We start from the raw sequence: 21,549 nt of genomic DNA, 5'->3' as shown, positions 1-21,549 counted from the left end.
GATGTCTCTAGCGGGGACCCAGCACATCTCCTCCGGGCCATAACCCTCCCAGTCAACCAGGTACTGGAAACCCCTGCCCCGTGGTCGAACACTCAGGAGGCGTCTCACCGTGTACGCCAGATGGCCATCGATGACACAGAGAGGAGGGGTGGGCCTGGAAACAGAATACAAAGGGAAAGAGCAGAGGCTGATTTCCCAAGGAACACTCAAAGGGCGAGAAACCCGTGGCAGGGCAAGGAAGTGATTTTGCGAGCGTACTCAACCCATACAAGTTGCTGACTTCAGGTGGTAGGGTTGGAGACCATGTCCACTGGGAGTCTGTGGATCCGGAAGATGTGCTGCACCATAAGCTGGGCTGTCTCCTTGGCTGAGGATAGTTTGGGGAGAGCAATGACATGGGCGGCTTTGGAAAACTGGTCGACCACAGTCAGGATGGCATTGTTGCCCTCAGACGGGAGGAGACCCGTGACGAAATACAGGGAGATATGGGACCAGGGATGGTGAGGGACAGGCAGTGGTTGGAGAAGACCAGCCGGAGCTTGCCGAGGAGTTTTGTTCTGTGTACAGACCGTGCTGGCGTCGAGAAACACGGCAACATCCGGAACCATTGTCGGCCACCAAAAGCATTGTCACACGAAGGCCAGGGTGCGACGAGAGCCCGGGTGACAGGGAAGCCTAGAGGAATGGGCCCACTCCAGGAACGCGGTGCGGACAGCGTCAGGCACAAACATCCGGTTATCAGTGGTTGGAGAAGACCAGCCGGAGCATGAGGAGGAGTCTTGTTCTGTGCGCAGACCGTCCTGGCGGCGAGAAACACGGCAACATCCGGAACCATTGTCGGCCACCAAAAGCATTGTCACACGAAGGCCAGGGTGCGACGAGAGCCTGGGTGACAGGCAAGCCTAGAGGAATGGGCCCACTCCAGGAACGGAGTTTGGCTGGGACCGCTGCGCCTCCCGGACATGTTTCCCTATACCCCAGCTGAGTGCCGTCACCAGGCACGAGGTGGAAAGGATAGTCTCAGGCCCCAAGGTGGTAACCGTGGGGTTATAGCTGCGAGACAGGGCATCCGTCTTGACGTTCTTGGACCCCGGTTGGTAGGAGAGGGAAAAGTTGAACCGGGTAAACAGCAGAGCCCATCTCGCTTACCTGGAATTTAGATGCCTGGTGGTGGAGAGATACTCCAGGTTTTTGTGGTCGGTCCACACAATGAACGGATGTTCCGCCCCTTCTAGCCAGGGCATCCATTCCTCCAACACCTCCAACACCCCACATCGTAGTTCCTCTCCGTGGCATTGAGGCGGTGGGAAGGCGCAGGGATGCAGCTTAAGGTCCAGAGCAGAAAGTTGGGACAGAACAGCCCCCATTCCGACATCCGAAGCATCGGCCTCCACCACGAGCTGACGGGAAGGGTCCGGGTGAACCAGGATAGGAGCAGTGGTGAAGTGGTGTTTAAGGTCCCAGAGCGCCCGGTCAGCAGCAGAGGACCACGTGAACGGAACCTTGGTAGAGGTAATTGCAGACAGGGGGGAGGCCAGGGTGGTGTAACCCAAGATATGCAGCAATAAAAGTTGGCGAACCCCAGGAAGCGTTGCAGCTGCACCCTGGACGTAGGCTGAGGCCAATCCTCCACTGCTCTCACCTTCTCGGGATCCATCTGGACACTCTTAGCAGAGATGGTGTAGCCTGAAAGGGAATGGTGGAGTGATGGAACTCACACTTTTCCACTTTAACAAACAACTGGTTCTCCAGAAGGCGCTGGAGAACCTGTTGGACATGGAGCACGTGTTCTTGGGAGGAGCGGAAGAAGACAAGGATGTCATCAATGTAGACGAAGACGAACCGGTTAAGCATCACACGGAGAGCATCATTCACCAGAGCCTGGAAAATGGCTGGGGTGTTGGTTAGGCCAAAGGGCATGACCATATTCGTAGTGGCCACTGGCCATGTTGAAGACGGTCTTCCACTCGTCCCCCTCTCGTATCTGCACCAGATAGTAGGCGTTTCGTAGATCCAGCTTGGAGAAAACAGTGGCCCCCTGGAGAGGCTCGAAGGCCGAGGAAATGACTGGTAGCGGATAACGGTAACAGTAATGTCATTGAGTCCCCAGTAGTCAATGCACAGGCGCAGGGTCTTGTCCTCTCCCAGCGGGAGAGGAAGAGAGACAGATAAACCCTGTAGCTAGGGAGTCCCCAATGTAGGTCTCCATAGCCTTGGTCTCTGGTTCCAATAGAGAGTACAGATGCTAGGGAAAAGGTCAATCCCGCAGTCATATCCCGTCGCTTCCGCAATCGGGCGGTGCGGCAGAAGGTAAGTGGCCCGGGACTTGCTGAACACCTCCTAGAGGGTCCTGGTACTCCGCGGGAATGGAGGAGAGGTCTGGAGCAACTTCCGAGCCCCCCAGGAAGATGTCCCGGGGCAGGTTGCACCGACTTCAGACAATGGCCGTGCCAAAATGGACTCCAGCCCATGATAGACTAGTTGATGAGGGGATTGTGTCGCTGGAGCCAGGAGAATCCCAAAACCATGGGAATCTGGGGGGACTTGATGAGCAGGAATTGAATGGTCTCACTGTGATTCCCTGACATACTGTACGTAGGTTGATGGGAGTGGTGTTATGGGTGACCCGACCTATAGAGCACCCATCCAGTGCTCTAACATCTATGGGAATGGAGAGGGGCTGAGTGGGGATGTTCAGCTCGGAAGCCAGTGTGGCGTCCCAAAAGCATTCATCGGACCCAGAGTCAATGAGGACCCAGAGACATTTGGACTGGTTTCCCCACAGCAGAATGACAAAAAAGGGGTCTGAGTAAGGGAAGCAGAAAAGTTCTCCATATGGCCCACCAGAGTACTTGCTCCTATCGGTGAGCCTGGTCTTTTATCGGGCAAGAGGACACAAAATGACCAAAAGTCCTGCAATACAGACAGCTCCTTGTCTTGATCCTGTGTTGCCGTTCTGCTGGCGACAGCCCAGCTCTGCCTAGTTGCATAGGCTCGGGAAACAGTGCCTCGGCCGTCTTTGGTGACTCTCGCGGAAGGTCGGGAAGTATTGGGTGCTCTCGGCAACAGGACTGTTGGGGACCTCCGGGGTGACTCGGAGGTGAGGTTGAATCCCTGGATGTGCGAGCGAAATCGAATTTCCTCTCCATCCGTCGTTTCCGCAATCGGCCATTGATGCAGATGGTCAAGGCGAGGAGGGAGTCAAGATCCGTGGGTAACTTCCGAGCAGGAAGCTCGTCCTTAACCTCCTCAGAGACACTGTGCAGGAACATGTCGAACAGTGCTTCCTGGTTCCATGCACTCTCCGTGTAAACTGCACATAGAGTTGAAGTCAGAAGTTTACATACAAACACAGCCAAATACATTTAAACTCAGTTTTAAACAATTCCTGACATTTAATCAGAGTAAAACAATCATGTTTTAGGTCAGTTAGGATCACCACTTTATTTTAAGAATGTGAAATGTCAGAATAATTGTAGAGAGAAGGGTGTATTTCAGATTTGATTTCTTTCATCACATTCCCAGTGGGTCAGAAGTTTACATAAACTCAATTAGTATCACTTCCTATGACTTAGCTTTTCCACCGCACTTTAGCTGAGACAGATAGCAGACAGTCCAATAGAGTGTATTGCATATGGGACTGTGGAGGGGAAGGAGTAAAAAGCCAGCGACAATCCTTACAACACAGTCCCCCTCCAAAACTAAACATGTTTGGTTAGTAGACACCCTAGGTAGTAGCCTAAAAATGTTCATTGACAGTTCAATATTTATTCCATATACAGTGAATTGCATTGGCAATTGCAATATTCTGTTGCGTGGGTAAATAGTCACAAATTCTGAATGATCTTGCTGGATCGAATCCCCGAGCTGACAAGTTAAAAATCTGTCATTCGGCCCCTGAGCAAGGCAGTTAACCCACTGTTCCCCGGGCACTGAAGACGTGGATGTTGATTAAGGCAGCCCCCTGCACCGCTCTGATTCAGAGGGGTTGGATTAAATGCGGAAGACACATTTCAGTTGAAGGCATTCAGTTGTACAACTGACTAGGTTGCTTAATTTGTAAATTATCTCTGTGTGTTGGAGTGGCTATCCATACATTTAAAAAAAATACAATAAAATGGTGCCGTCTGGTTTGCTTAATATAAAGGAATTTGAAATTATTCATACTTTCACTTTTACTTTAGTAATTATTTATTAAGGTATCTTTACTTTACTGACAATTTGGTACTTTTTCCACCACTGAATGATAGTGAGACAACTGCTGGGCACAGCACATAGCATTATGGTTTCACAGAACTAGAACAAGACGCATGAGGCTTTCAGCCACTAGAGGGTGCTACTAGGACAAGACGTACACTGAATGTACAAAACATTAGGAACACTTGGTCTTCCATGACATAGACTGACCAGGTGAAAGCTACAATCCCTTATTGATGTCACTTGTTAAATCCACTGCAATTCCTGGAGATAAAGGGGAGGGGACAGGTTAAATACAGATTTTAAGCCTTGAGACAATTGAGATATGGATTGTGTATGTGTGCCATTTAAAGCATGAAGAGACAAAACTAAGTGCATTTGAAAGGGTAGTAGTACGGGTATGGTAGTAGGTGCCAGGACCACCAGTTTGTGTCAAGAACTGCAACGTGCTGGGGTTTTCACACTCAACAGTTTCCCATGTGTATCAAGAATGGTCCACAACCGTGGGAAGCATTGGAGTCAACTTAGGCCAGCATCCCTTTGGAACGCTTTCAACACCTTGTAGAGTCCATGCAAGGAAGAATTGAGGCTGTTCTGAGGACAAAAGAGGGGTTGCAACTCCATATTAGGAAGGTGTCCTAAATGTTTTGTATACTCAGTGTATAAGGCACTAGTCCATATAATCATCTAGGAATACATCTCAACCAAACTTGAAATAAATTAAAACGTGATAGAATCTGTAAGAACCAAGAAACACTTTTTAGCATAGCACCTGTCATAACATACAATGACAACATTAAAAACAGACATTTCGCAATGTGCTCCAACTTATAATATTATTTTTCTTATATAAAGTAGTCATTCTCTTTAGTTTAGATTTTTCCGTGCTGTAGCTATAATTTTGTAACATCATTTTTTTTGTAACAGTATTTTTATTGGAATTTCACAATTTTCACCCATATTAAGAGATACAGCAACAGAGACAAAGCACCCAGAACAAAAACAAGAAAAACAGCACCCACTTACACATATCTACGCGCATATATATATATACACATACTGTACATACATACACATACATACACACACACACACACATAAATATACCCATGAATATACACACACATACGCATACATACGCGCACGCACACACACACATACATACACACCCATACATACGTACACCATTTTCCTCTTCCCGCTCGGTGCTTCCCTCACCCCATCACCATCATTGCGTCTCTCAATACATACATTTTAAACAAACTTACAAACAGAAATTAAACAAAAAAGCTCAGTTTAAACCAAGAGGTTAGGTTCCACACATGGAACGTACAGTGTAGTTCTGAAATACATAGATCCCTGCCATTCTAAGAGAATCCTTGCAGCATAATAGCTGATACCTCAGGTTCTAGGTAATTTAGATAAGGTTCCCATACTTTGTAGAACTGGTCTGTTTTAGAATGCAATGTACATGTCAGATATTCCAGAGGCACCCATTCAAATAGTATCTTATGCCAATCTTTAATAGAAGGAACCTTATCACTAATCCACTGTAAAATTATGTTTTTCCTCGCTGCGAAGGTAAGGATGTTGTAAAGCCTCCTTGTACCCACAGAAGTAACATGCCTACTAGGGAGACCTAACAGTAAAGAAACTGGGTCCAATTCTAGATCAACCCCTATGATCTTTTCAATTTCTTGCAGAACACCAGACCAGTATCTTTATATTTTGATACACGACCATAAACAATGTGTTGGGGTGCCTGTATCAGTTTTGCATTTAAGACACTGAGGGGAAGAGGAAGTGGGGCTAAAAGCATGTCTGCGATTTGGGGATATATGCAATCTGTGTATTATTCTTAATTGGATTGCTCTAGTACGGTTACATATAGATATTGTTTTTGCATATCTCCAAATGTCCTCCCACATCTCTTCGTCAATAGTAACAGACAATTATTTCTCCCACACTTGTTTCACCCTCTGTGTGTTGACAGCAGAAAAGGACCTTAAAGTATCATAAAACAGACTTACAGACATTTTCCTTTGTGGGAAAAAAAGCATTCTTTCAATGACAGCCACATCAGGGTTACCAATTAAGGTGGTGCTCTTCAGAATATAATGTCTTACTTGTAGGAAGTGGAAAAAGTCCTGCTTTGGGAGTCGATATTTCTCGACCATCTGCTCAAATGACAACAAAATCTTATCAGCAAATAAGTCATTTAGCCTGCGTATGCCCTTATTAAGCCATAAGTTAAAGCCAGCATCCAGCAAGCCTGGACTGAAATCTGGGTTGTTAAGAATTGGGGTAAGAGCAGAGGTTAGTTTGGACCTTCCCAGGAAGCGTTGAACTGACCTCCATACTTTGAGTGTGTTAAGTGTAACGGGATTATTGCAGTGATCTTCTACAGACTTGAAACTTCTGAAAAATAAAAGATCCTGTAAGGGGTATTTTGAAAGAGAAGTCTCAATGTCTAACCAAATAGAGGAGTCATCATTTGTGATCCAGTCAGAAATATAACAAAGGTGGGCACACCTTTGATAGAATCTGATATTGGGCAGGTCCAAGCCGCCCATAGAACTTGGCAGCTGCAATATTGCCATTTTAAGTCTTGGCTTGTGTTTACTCCATATAAAGGAACTTAGCCATCCATTTACATCCTTTATTACCTTATTGGAGAGTAATACTGGGATCATTTGGATTGGGTAAAGTAGTCTAGGTAAAATGTTCATTTTCAAGAGGGATATTCTACCCAACCAAGAAATGGGGAGAGAGTTCCAGTGCTCCAGATCCTGTCTCATTGTATTAAACAAGGGAACAAAATTGGCTTTGTACATTAGCTGGAATGTAGGAGTTACAAATATACCCAGATACATGAAACCTGAGGGAGACCATTTAAAAGGGAAGGGGGGAGAAGTATTAGGTACAGAGTGTAGGCTACCAAGTGGCAAGTTAATCTTGTAGCCTGAGAATTCGCTGAATAATTCAATAATATTAATAAGAGATGTAATTGAAGTCTCGGGACTAGAGATGAATATCAGGACATCATCAGCATACAAGCTTATTTTATGGTGAACATCACCAATGAGCAGCCCCTGTATAACAGGCGTTACCCTGATGGCCTCGGCCAGTGGTTCCATAACGAGTGCAAAGAGGAGGGGGGATAAAGGACAGCCCTGTCTGGTACCTCTGTGTATAGAGCAGCTATTTGACCTTAGCCCATTAGTAAGGACAGCAGCCTGAGGATCATCATATAAAACTTTCACCCATTTTATAAAGTTGTGATAGAGGAATTTTAAATTCCTTTAATGTTTTTGTTATGCCGGTGAATGAGGACCCAAAAGCGACTTGGCGAAAACAGAGTCTTTCTTCCAGTAAAGGATAAAAGCAATACTCCTGGACAATCAGAGCAGAAAACAAAACATGAAAAAACTTAAATCCACTCGTAGTGACGAGGACAGACTGGAGACTCGACCATTAACTGCTGGTTGCCTCGGGAGGGCACCGACCGTAGCAGACTCAGACACCTGCTCACACGCAGCATCTGAAGGAGACAAGACACGACAGGGCGAGACAAAGACACAGCACAGCGAACATCATACAAGGATCCGACAGGACAGAAACGGAAAACAAGGGGAGAAATAGGGACTCTAATCAGAGGACAAGATAGGGAACAGGTGTGAAAAGACTAAATGATTGAGTAGGAGAATGAGGAACAGCTGGGAGCAGGAACGGAACGATAGAGAGAGGAGAGAGAGGGAGGGAGAGAGAAAAAGGGAACGAACCTAATAAGACCAGCAGGGGGAAACGAACAGAAGGGAAAGCATAATGACGAGACAATATAAGACAAAACATGACAGTACCCCCCCACTCACCGAGCGCCTCCTGGCGCACTCGAGGAGGAACACTGGCGGCAACGGAGGAAATCATAGATCACAAACGGTCCAGCACGTCCCGAGAAAGAACCCAACTCCTCTCCTCAGGACCGTAACGGAAAACGATAAAAAGGGAAACTAGGGTACTACTCTAAAAAAAAAAAATGAGACACGGGTAGAGAACTGAAAGCTTTAGAGCAAACAGGACCAAACAGGCCAGGAGAGTAACAACTAGGGACAGACTGAGACACAGCAAGGGCAGGAACAAGAACAGGAGAGATGCGGTGGCAGGGAACAGACTGAGACCCAGCAAGACCAGGAGCAGAAGCAGAAAAAAAAATTACCAGACTTATTCTGCGCGCAGTCCGAACAAGCAGCCACGAAACGGCGCGTGTCACGCTCCAGAGTAGGCCACCAAAACCGCTGGCAAATAGAAGCAAGCGTACCCCGAACGCCGGGGTGGCCAGCTAACTTGGCAGAGTGCGCCTACTGAAGAACAGCCAGACGAGTAGAAACAGGAACGAAAAGAAGGTTACTAGGACAAGCGTGCGGCGATGGAGTGTGAGTGAGTGCTTGCTTAACCTGTCTCTCAATTCCCCAGACAGTCAACCCGACAACACGCCCAACAGGAAGGATCCCCCTCGGGATCGGTAGAAGCCACAGAAGAACTAAAGAGACGGGATAAAGCATGAGGCTTGGTGTTCTTAGTACCCGGGCAATAAGAAATAACGAACTCGAAACGAGCGAAAAACAACGCCCAACGAGCATGACGCGCATTCAGTCGTTTGGCAGAACGGATGTACTCAAGGTTCCTTTGGTCAGTCCAAACGACAAAAGGAACGGTCGCCCCCTCCAACCACTGTCGCCATTTGCCTAGGGCTAAACGGATGGCGAGCAGTTCGCGGTTAGCCACATCATAGTTACGTTCCGACGGTGACAGGCGATGAGAAAAATACGCGCAAGGGTGGACCCCATCGTCAGTATCGGAGCGCTGGGACAGAATGGCTCCCACGCCCACCCCCGACGCGTCAACCTCAACAATAAACTGTTTAGTGACGTCAGGTGCAACAAGGATAGGAGCGGATGCAAAACGCTTCTTGAGAAGATCAGAACAACAATCATACGACCGGTGAGGAGGAAGGGAGTTGGTTCTGGACCGACTGAAGACCGTGCGCAGACCATGATATTCCTCCGGCACTCCTGTCAAATCACCAGGTTCCTCCTGTGAAGAGAGAGCAGAAGAAACAGGAGGAATATCAGACATTAAACACTTCACATGACAAGAAACGTTCCAGGAAAGGATAGAATTACTAGACCAATCAAAAGAAGGATTATGACACACTAGCCAGGGATGACCCAAAACAACAGGTGTAAAAGGTGAACAAAAAATCAAAAAAGAAATGGTCTCACTATGGTTACCAGATACAGTGAGGGATAAAGGTAGTGTTTCACATAATATACTGGGGAGAGGACTACCATCCAAGGCGAACATGACCGTGGGCTCCCCTAACTGTCTGAGAGGAATGTCATGTTCCCGAGCCCAGGCTTCGTCCATAAAACAGCCTCAATGCACTGCAGGAAGCTGCCGATCCGGTCCAGCGTAGATGGACCGGTAAGGTAGTACAGGTACTTGACGGAGAGGACCGTCTAGTAGCGCTTATCAGTCGCCCTCCGCTTACTGATGAGCTCTGGCCTTTAACTGGACATGAAATGACAAAATGACCAGCGGAACCGCAATAGAGACAGAGGCGGTTGGTGATTCTCCGTTCCCTCTCCTTAGTCGAAATGCGAATACCCCCCAGCTGCATGGGCTCAACACCAGAGTCAGTGGGGAAAGATGGTAGTGTCGGAGAGAGGGGAGACACAGTTAACGCGAGCTCTCTTCTATGAGCTCGGTGACGAAGATCTACCCGTCGTTCAATGCGAATAGCGAGTTCAATCAAAGAATCCACGCTGGATGGAACCTCCCGAGAGAGAATCTCATCCTTAACCTTAGCGTGGAGTCCCTCCAGAAAACGAGCGAGCAACGCCTGCTCGTTCCAGTTACTGGAGGCAGCAAGAGTGCGAAACTCTATAGAGTAATCCGTTATGGATCGATTACCTTGACATAGGGAAGACAGGGACCAGGAAGCTTCTTTCCCAAAAACTGAACGATCAAAAACCCTTATCATCTCCTCTTTAAAGTTCAGATAATCGTTAGTACACTCAGCGCTTGCCTCCCAGATAGCTGTGCCCCACTGCCGAGCCCGACCAGTAAGGAGTGATATGACGTAGGCAATCCGAGCTCTCTCTCTTGAGTATGTGTTGGGTTGGAGAGAGAACACTATATCACACTGGGTGAGAAAGGAGCGGCACTCAGTGGGCTGCCCAGAATAACATGGTGGGTTATTAACCCTAGGTTCCGGAGGCTCGGAAGACCCGGAAGTAGCTGGTGGCACGAGACGAAGACTCTGATACTGTCCTGAGAGGTCGGAGACCTGAGCGGCCAGGGTCTCAACGGCATGCCGAGCAGCAGACAATTCCTGCTCGTGTCTGCCGAGCATCGCTCCCTGGAACTCGAGAGTAGAGTAGAGAGAATCCATAGTCGCTGGGTCCATTCTTGGTCGGATCCTTCTGTTATGCCGGTGAATGAGGACCCAAAAGCAACTTGGCGAAAACAGTCTTTATTCCAGTAAAGGATAAAAGCAATACTCCTGGACAATCAGAGCAGAAAACAAAACATGAAAAAACTTAAATCCACTCGTAGTGACGAGGACAGACTGGAGACTCGACCATTAACTGCTGGTTGCCTCGGGAGGGCACCGACCGTAGCAGACTCAGACACCTGCTCACACGCAGCATCTGAAGGAGACAAGACACGACAGGGCGAGACAAAGACACAGCACAGCGAACATCATACAAGGATCCGACAGGACAGAAACGGAAAACAAGGGGAGAAATAGGGACTCTAATCAGAGGACAAGATAGGGAACAGGTGTGAAAAGACCAAATGATTGAGTAGGAGAATGAGGAACAGCTGGGAGCAGGAACGGAACGATAGAGAGAGGAGAGAGAGGGAGGGAGAGAGAAAAAGGGAACGAACCTAATAAGACCAGCAGGGGGAAACGAACAGAAGGGAAAGCATAATGACAAGACAATATAAGACAAAACATGACAGTTTTAATTGCCAATACCAATTAGCACTCATTTCTAATTCATTTAATGAGTTGTAAGTTCATTAATTATGCATGAAGTAGATTGAGACCAGTCTTAAAAGCCAGGTTAAAGAGCGTTTTAATTCCAGAGAGTACTAACCCATACACAGATTTCCACAGGTTATAAACTCAAAATGACATCATCAGTTTCCCACGATAGCCCCGTTGTTTTTTTGTTTAGGTCCGGAGATGCTACTCCCCTCATAAACCACACACTACAACCTGTCTAAAAGATACAGATTTCTCTCAACAATGGAATAAAACCCAAACATTCTTATCTTGTCTGAAAAGCTTTTTCTCCCCCTTGACCTTCCCAAGAGGCACAGACAATCAAATTAGTTCTGCTTACATTTTCAGTAACAGCTTAACCAATAACCTTTACTTTTCATATCATAACATAATAGTATTAGAATAAATGGTTTCTAATCATTAACGAATACATAATTGATCATCTAAACTATATTTTCCACTATCAAGTTGTCCCCCAGACCAAATGTATTTAGAGCAAATAATAGGTAAGACCACTCCACACGATCAAATGCTTTCTCAGCATCTAGGGAGAGCAAAAGACCATCCACAGCACTTTGTTGGTAGACTTGAATTACATTAAGAAGCCGCCTGACATTGTTGCATGACTTACGGCCCCAAATGAAGCCAGTTTGGTCTCCTTTCACAATTAGTGGCAGTGAGTCCTCTAATCTTGCGGCTAGAATTTTAGAAAGCAATTTTCTATCCACATTCAGAAGGGAAATTGGTCTGTACGAGGAACAAGACTCTGGACATTTTCCCTTTTTGAGAATAAGTGAAATGTTGGCTTCTCAGCATTTGAGAGAGTTGGTCATTTGAAAATGAGTGGTTAAACATATCACGCAATGGCTCAAGGATCAGGCCATGGAACTCTTTATAAAACTCACTACAAAACCCGTCTGGTCCTGGGGCCTTACCATTTTGCAGATTCTTAATTGCGAACATTATCTCTTCCTTGGTAATAGGGGCATTAAGGAGGGACCTCTGCTCTTCGGAGATAGTAGGGAGCTCAATCTTACAAAATAAGTTCTCCATTAATTTGGGTGTATCCTTTGGCAGTTCTGAGGCATAAAGGTTTGTATGAAATTTCTTAAATTAGTCACTTATCAATGTATTTTCATATAAATGATTACCATCAGAATCAGTAATAGTAGCAATTGACTGAGAGTCAGCCTTCTTTTTAACTAGGTATGCCAAGTACTTTCCTGGCTTATCGCCATGTTCATATAGCTTTTCCCTGACAAATCTCATTTTCTTTTCAGCGTCCTGTGTTAGGAGAGAGTCTAACGTTGATCTAATGACTGATATTTCCTTTAATAGGGCAGGAGTGGGCGTTTTAATGTAGTCATTCTATTTAGTTCCTAATTCACCCTCTAACATTTTTTGCTTTTCACGCTTTTTCCGTCTCTTAGTAGCTGTGTATGACATAATCAGACCCCTGGCATACGCTTTACAGGTCTCCCAAAGGAGCGAGGGGTTATCTGTTGATTGAGAGTTAATAGAGAAAAATGCTTTAAACTCCGTAATAAAATATGATGTGAATGTATGGTCTTTAAGAATGGTTGTGTTCAACCTCCAATGTCTTGACCGATTGAATGCCCCGTTGAGTTTTATGTCCAGGATCACCTCAGCATGGTCAGATATGACTATGCTTCCTATCCTAGCGGATAAAACAGACTGCAAAGACGTCCTGGGCATAAAAAAATAATCTATTCTAGTCTGACATCCATGAGGTGCAGAGAAAAAAGTGAACTCTCTGTTGGAGGGATGAAAAGCTCTCCAGACATCTGCATACCTCAGATCATCACAAATAGCTTTAAGTGACTTAGCTTGAGGAGAGAGTGAAGCTATACCGCTGGGGAACTTATCAATAAAGGGGGTTCAACAAGCAGTTAAAATTTCCTCCAACCACTGCAGTGTCCGAGTTTAATTCTGAAAAGTCTAGAAATACCTTAGTGAGGAAATCAGCGGGGTGAGCAGGGGGGAAGTAAATATTCATTATGGAAACGTTCTTCCCTTGTAAAGTACCATTAATTATAACAAAGCGACCAAATGTATCTTTCACACAATTCAAGACCTTAAGTGGTAAGTTCTTTTTCACCAGAATTGCTACACCTCTACTTCTGGATGTAAATGATGAGAAAAACACTTGACCAAACCCCCCTGTTGTAGTTTCAGATGCTCCTTATCATCCAAATGAGTTTCTTGCAACAGGGCAATATCAATATATATATATTTTTTAATGGGGTTATGGCTTCCTCTAATGTTCCATGTACATACACGCAGTCTGTTACCTGCCATTGTATCTTGACCATTCAATATCCAGACTGGATCCTACTGTAAAAGTGGGGTGGTACCTTTTTCCATGTGTTGAACTCTCCTCTATCTCACTGAGCATAAACAAACGATATGAACCCTGAACTCGAACTATACTAAACCCCAAAATTAAACATGTAAAGATCCAAAAGGGGTTTTTTCCACTAGCTAACATGCAGGGGATTTCAACTCTCCAATGTAGACTCTTAAGTCCGCATTGCCGCTCAATATCCTCATCCTTTATATGTATGGAAAAGAAAATCAATAGAAGAAGATTGAGGCTCTTCCACCTAAAACCAAGCCTGGGCACCAACCCAGCCTGAGCTATAGTGGCTATTACTTTAGCAAAAAAAATAATAAAGATATGAATATTACTGAGCTGGAGTACGTGAGGACTCACACCACTGTTTCATGATCAGATTCAACCAAAAATAAACAAAGTTATCCAATCAAATCAAATCAAATTTATATAGCCCTTCGTACATCAGCTGATATCTCAAAGTGCTGTACAGAAACCCAGTCTAAAACCCCAAACAGCATGCAATGCAGGTGCAGCCAATGCTGTGGAGGTGCAGCTTAAAGTTATTTACCCTAGAGCAGGGGTGTCAAACTCATTTCGCATCGTGGGCCACATACGGCCTAGGGAGATGTCAAGTGGGCCGGACCATTAAAATTATACCATACTCTGCTATAAATAACCAAAATATCATGTCTTTCCTTTGTTTTGGTGTAAAGAAGCACAAGAACATTAGGAAAATATTGAAATTTAATGAACTATCCTTTTACAAAACATTTCATGAAACACCTCATATTTCCTTAGACAAATGTGCAATTTACTTTTATCATTCACAAATATGCATTGCAACTGATCCCACTGATTGTACAAAGGCACAAAACTTTAATTGGTACTGAAAAATATAGTAATGCACTTTAAGATTAAATTAGACTTTTAAAGAAAGGAATTTTTAAACCACTTACACATACGCATATAAAATCTAAATGTAATCCCTGCGTACACCTTACAAACTAAGGAGAGTGATTTTAAATGTGTAATGAAGAAAGTGTTGCCTGTCCTGTAAATCTGTAAACTTCATACATGAAACATACATACACATACAATACATACTGAAAATTTATGGAGTTGTATGAACAGTAGAATTCCATCACACAACTTTTGTTTTGAAGCTGCTGACTAACATTAAAGTGCACATTTTTTAAATCACCACAGTAAGGATTCATCTTCACAGAGCTGTATTCTTTCAATGCAAACAGTATCTAAGGCAGCATTTTAAAGGTGTTAGTCTAGTCTGGACTTGTATTTGTACCTGAAACTTGGCATCTTTTGGCCTGTACAAGTGCATCAACACCAGGTGTCATGTCCTGACTAGCTGTCACTTTCAGAATGTCATTTAAGTGCTTGTTTGTGAGCCTTGAACGCATTTTTGTTTTATTGATATTCATCACTGAGAAAATTTGGTCACAAAGGTAGGTTGTCCCAAACATGCACAAAATTTTAGCAGCCAGGGCTGTTAATTTGGGGTACCCTGGTAGTAGATACTGATAAAATCTGTCCAGACCTACAGAGGCAAATTTGCCCTTCAAATCTGCATCACACTGCAAATCAATTATCTCTAGCTGAATTTCGACCGGCAGATCAGAAGCTTTAACTGTGAAAGGTGAGCGAAAAACTGAAAATTCTGTCTCAAATTCACCAAATACCTGAAAACGTTTCTCAAACTCCCGCAGTAGTCCTGCAATTTTGTCTTTGTACCGTTTCATGTCCGCATCAGGTCTGGTCACACACACATCTCTCAGACAGGGGAAATGAGCAGGGTTGCCATTTGCCAGTTGCATCTCCCACAAAGTCAGCTTCAACTTAAATGCATGTATGTTGTCAGAAAACTGTGTGACAACTTTTTTGCAGCCTTGCAACATTTTGTTCAGATTGTTCAAGTGTTCAGTAATATCAACCAAGAATGCAAGGTCCCGTAGCCATTCCTGAGATTGTAATTCCAACACCGGTTTTCCTTTTTTCTCCATGAACTGTCCGATTTCCTCTCGTAGATCAAAGAAATGCCTCAGCACAGCGCCTCGGCTTAACCATCTCACTTCAGTGTGGTATGGCAGGCTGTGGGTAATGTTGCTGTCGCTGAGAAGTTTGTCAAACTGACGATGGTTCAGACCTCTGGACCGGATGAAATTTACACTTGCAACACAATGCCTCCTGGTGCAAAATACAGTGAAATGTCCAGAAACGATCTCCTCCATTAAGGGCTTGTACTTTGTCTTTGAACTTTGTCGCGACACCTGCTTTCTTTCCGACCATGTATTCCTCGTCAGGCTAATATTGGCAAAAGCTTGTCGCTTCTCGGGACATACAAGTTCAGCCGCCTTCATCATGCATCGTTTAACAAAGTCACCGTCGGAATACGGCTTCGATGCTAATGCTATTTCGCTAGCAATTAGGTAGCTGGCTTTTACCGCTGCTTCACTGACTTCTCGGCTCTGGATGAAAGTTGACTGCTGTTTCCTCAGACCCGCCAGCAATTCGTTAATCTTATCTCTTCTCAGTTGTCCTTGCAAGCCGTCATATTTTTCGCTGTGATGAGTCTCGTATTGGAGTCGAATATTATATTCCTTCAATACCGAAACTTGTTGCAAACACACCAAGCACAAAGGTTTTCCGTGCATCTCTGTAAATAAATAGGACGTGGTCCATTTTTCTTTGAAAATTCTACACTCCTTATCTACTTTTCTCCGTTTGGATAACGACATTTTGGCTAATGAAGGTGTAGCGGAGAGGTAGAGACCAAGGTATTAACAACGTCGTAACAAGCAGCAGATGGCGCATTGATACCGTCTGCTGTTTTCAGTCTGTCTCAGTGATGCGGCTTGTCTTCTACTCTGATGGAAAGAGTGCGCCCCTTAGCGGATAATACATGAATTGCAGCGAATTAAAAATATTAATTCCATGTCTTTTATGCATTTTTTCCACTTTCAAATTATCCTGCGGGCCTGATCGAACCTCCTTGGGGGCCGGTTCCGGCCCGCGGGCCGTATGTTTGACACCCCTGCCCTAGAGAGTCAATAAACACAGCAGCCTCCGGGTACAACAGTGCGTAGTCCATCTTCATTCTCCTGAGTCGAGCCTTCCCCTCATGAACCGCTTTGCGTCTTCGTACAACCGCTGTGGAATAATCATTGAAGAATGAGACATTTTGGACCTTTATGTTGATTACCATCAGAGCCAATGTTTCTAGCCGCATCCATGACGCGCTGCTTGTCGGTGAAGTTGCGGAACTTTATAACCACCAGCTGTGGGCGCTGATTGGGACCGGGTATCGGTGCTTGAGAGCGATGGGCTCTGTCCAGCTTCACACGACCAGCCTTAGTGTCCATTTGTAGGTAGCCAGGGATCCATTCCTCAAATAATTTTACTGAACGTGTCCCTTCAGAATTTTCCGGGAGTCCCACAACACGAATATTGCATCTGCGTCCTCGATTATCCAAGTCGTCAATGTGCTCCGCCATTACGCGCACCTGTTTCTCAAGTGCTTTTATCTTAGCGTCCATAGATGTAGTTGAAGTTTCCACTGCAGCAATTCTTCCTTCCGCCTCACCAACACGTTTCACAACCCTCTGTATTTCAGCTGAATGGCCTGCTATTGCTTCCAAGACCGTTCTTATCTTAGCATCGATCACTTTAGTAATGTTATCAGTCATCTTTTGAATCATCAGGTCCATTGTGCCTGGGTCCGCAATGGTGTTAGCTTCGCTAACGTTAGCTAGCTCCTCATTCACATCCACAGGGGTGGTGGTTTTGGTCGACTTCTTTGTAGTTCTATTGGGTATATTGTCGGAGATTTTTGCGAAATAGTCGTCAAGACTCATTATATGGTAACTTATTTAGCCAATTCTACCACTTTTTCAAGCTAGGAGATTAATGTAAGAATATACATTTACGAATGCCACGAGAGCTCGCTACGGCGCCATTTTGTCCCCCCTTGTAACATAATTTTAACATTTGCCCTATCCAAAGCTGGGGGGAAAAAACTTTTATTTTGAAGGAAAAATCGGAAAACCGGAAGTCTTAATATTGCTGGTGGGTTGCTAATGCTGCTGCTGTGATACTAATGCCTTGTTCTATCTGCGTCTGGCTCATGGGGTTTTCAGCGTTCCCTGGAGGTGCTGGAGGTACTGCAAGGGGTCGCGTATTTTTGGGGGAGTGTGGAATATTTTGGGGGATTTTCTAATATGACACAACAATATATGAATATCGCTAGCTACAAGAGAATACCATTGTGAATACCATTTATATGTCTCTGTGTCCAGTATGAAGGAAGATAGAGGTAGTTTAATGAGCCAATGCTAACTAGCACAAGCACAATGACTGGAAGTCTACAGGAACATTTAGCATGCTAGATGTTCCAGTTAAATAATTATTAAGCAAGTCAATTTAGACATGGATTGTGTATGTGTGCCATTCAAATGGTGAAAGGCTAAGACAATAGATTTAGGTGCCTTTCAACGGGGTATAGTAGTAGGTGCCAGACACATAGGTTTATGTTTGTCAAGAACTGCAACACTGCTGGGGTTTTCACGCTAAACAGTTGCCTGTGTGTCTCAAGAATGGTCCACCGCCCAAAGGACATCTAGCCAACGGAAGGCCAGTGGTCAAAAATGGATCATTGGTAAAAGAGGACAAAGGCTTACACGAATTGTGCAGAGCAACAGACGGGCTACAGTTAGTCATCTGACAGTTCAGTACAACATTTGCGCCCAAAGACCCATAAAATAATGCACAACTCATCGTACTTGACACAAATGGGATATGGCAGCCGATGACCTTACAGACTTCCACTCCTTTCAGCAAAAAACAAACTGTGGTTGCAGTCTCTTGTGGGCTAAGTAACGAAAACACTGAAGAATTGGAAAAACATTGCATGTTGAAAAAGTAAGGAAGCTGTCTGTCGGCCCTGCATTAAAGACCAACATTTGTTAAAGAAAATTGTGATAAATAAAAAAAAACATACCAATTTAATTTAAGAACTAAAACATTGACAGCTGTACCATATAAATTGCAAAATAGTTGGGAAGAGATTTTCGATGTACCGATTCCATGGCACAAGATTTATGAACTGATACGCTAAACGACGCAGGATTAAAAACATATAATTTTTATATTTCAATTATACAAAAGTCTTGCATCCAATAGAATGTTATATCGCTCGTGTACTGCAATCGATATGCTGATTAGAATTTAGCTCGCCTTGTTTTCTGATTAACTTTGTTAAAATCCGCAGCTACAATAAATGCAGCCTCAGGACATATGGTTTCCAGTTTGCAAAAAGTCCAGTGAAGGTCCTTGATGGCCGTCTTGGTATCCGCTTGCGGGGGGATATACACGGGTGTGACAATAACCGAGGAGAGTTCTCTTGGGAGATAATACGGTCGGAATTTGATTTTGAGGAATTCTAGGTCAGGTGAACAAAAGGACTTGAGTACCTGAATGTTGTTACAATTACACCATGAGTCGTTAATCATGAAACATACACCCCCGCCCTTCTTGTAACCGGAGAGAAGTTTATTCCTGTTGGCGCGATGCACTGAAAATCCCGTTGGTTGTACTGACTCCAACAGCATGTCCCAAGCTGGCCATGTTTCCGTGAAGCAGAGTATATTACAATCCCAGATATCGCTTTGGCAAGTAACTCCTGCCCTGATTTCGTCGACCCTGGGATGCTGGCCTTCTAGGCAGAGTTCCTCTGTCCAGTGTCTGTGTTCTTTTGCCAATCTTAATATTTTATTTTTATTGGCCTGTCTGAGATATGGCTTTTTCTTTGCAACTCTGCCTAGAAGGCCAGCATCCCGGAGTCGCCTCTTCATTGTTGACATAGAGAATGGTGTTTTGGGGGTACTATTTAATGAAGCTGCCAGTTGAGGACTTGTGAGGCGTCTGTTTCTCAAACTAGACACTCTAATGTCCTTGTCCTCTTGCTCGGTCGTGCACCAGGGCCTCCCCACTCCTCTTTCTATTCTGGTTAGAGACAGTTTGCACTGTTCTGTGAAGGGAGTAGTACACAGCGTTGTATGAGATTTTCAGTTTATTGGATTTTTTTTGCATGGAATAGCCTCCATTTTCTCATAGACTGACGAGTTTCAGAAGAAAGCACTTTGTTTCTGGCAAATTTGAGCCTGTAATCGAACCCACAAATGCTGATGCTCCATATACTCAACTAGTCTACAGAAGGCCAGTTTTATTGCTTCTTTAATCAGAACAACAGTTTTCAGCTGTGCTAACATAATTGCAAAATGGTTTTCTAATGATCAATTAGTCTTTTAAAGTCATAAACTTGGATTAGTTAACACAACGTGTCATTGGAACACACGAGTGATGGTTGCTGATAATGGGCCTCTGTACGCCTATATAGATATTCCATAACAAATCTGCCGTTTCTAGCTACAATAGTCATTTACATGTCATTTACATGTCTACACTGTATTTCTAATCAATTTTATGTCATTTAATGGACAAAAAAATGGCTTTTCTTTCAAAAATAAGGACATTTCTATGTGACCCCAAACTTTTGAACGGTTGTGTATACACTGTATATTGTATCCTACACTATCTATTGCATCTTAGCCGCTCTGTCACTGCTCATCCATATATTTTTTATTTATATATTCTTATCCCATTCCTTTACTAGATTGTGTGTATTAGGTTTTGTTGTGAAATGTGTTAGATATTAGGTTTTGTTGTGGAATTGTTAGATATTACCTGTTAAATGCTGCTGCACTGTCGGATTGAGAAGCACAAGCATTTCACTACACTCACAATAACATCTGCTAACTGTGTGTATCTGACCAATAAAATTGGATTTGGATTTGATTTGAAATAGCAAATAACAAATCATAATCCAACTAAGTACAAACTAGATGGGATGCTGCAGAACACTGTGGTGTCCATGCTGGTTAAGTGTGCCTTGAATTCTAAATAAATCACTGAAAGTGTCAGCAGCAAAGCACCACCCCCACACCTCCTCCTCCATGCTTCACGGTGTGAACTACACAAGCGGAGATTATCCGTTCACCTACTCTGCGTCTCACAAAGACAGCGGTTGGAAACAAAAATCTCAAATTTGTACTCATCAGACCAAAGGACATATTTCCACCGGTGTCCATTGCTCTTTTTTTTGGCCCAAACATGTCTCTTCTTATTATTGGTGTCCTTTAGCAGTGGTTTCTTTGCAGCAATTTGACCATGAAGGCCTGACTCACGCAGTCTCCTCTTTACAGTTGATGTTGAGATGTGTCTGTTACTTGAACTCTGATGGCAATTTCAGAGGCTGGTAAATCTTCCTTTCCTGTGGTGGTCCTCATGAGCGCAAAATTCATCATAGCGCTTGATGGTTTTTTCAACTGGACTTTAAGAAACGTTCAAAGTTCTTGAAATTTTCCTCATTGCCTGACCTTCATGTCTTAAAGTAATGATGGACTGTTGTTTCTCTTTCCTTATTTGAGCTGTTTTTGCCATAATATGGACTTGGCCTTTACCAAATAGGGCTATCTTTTGTAACTTCCCTACCTTGTCACAACACAACCGATTGGCTCAAATGCATTAAGGAAAGAAATTACACAAATTCACTTTAAATAAGGCACACCTGTTAATTGAAATGCATTCCAGGTGACTACCTCATGAAGCTGTTTGAGAGAATGGGAAGAGTGTGCACAAAGCTGTCATCAAGGCAAAGGGTGGCTACTTTGAAAAATCTCAAATATAAAATATATTTAGATTTGTTAAACACTTTTTTTGGTTACGACATGATTCCATATGTGCTATTTCATAGTTTTGATGTCTTCACTATTATTACACTAGCTTCATGAGGTGGTCACCTGGAATGAATTCCCTTAAATGAGTAGGTAACAGACCGTCATTCTGTTAC

This window comes from Oncorhynchus gorbuscha, linkage group LG02 (assembly GCF_021184085.1).
Source record: "Oncorhynchus gorbuscha isolate QuinsamMale2020 ecotype Even-year linkage group LG02, OgorEven_v1.0, whole genome shotgun sequence".
NCBI classification, from domain to species: Eukaryota; Metazoa; Chordata; class Actinopteri; order Salmoniformes; family Salmonidae; genus Oncorhynchus; species Oncorhynchus gorbuscha.
This window is presented reverse-complemented; position numbering follows the sequence as displayed.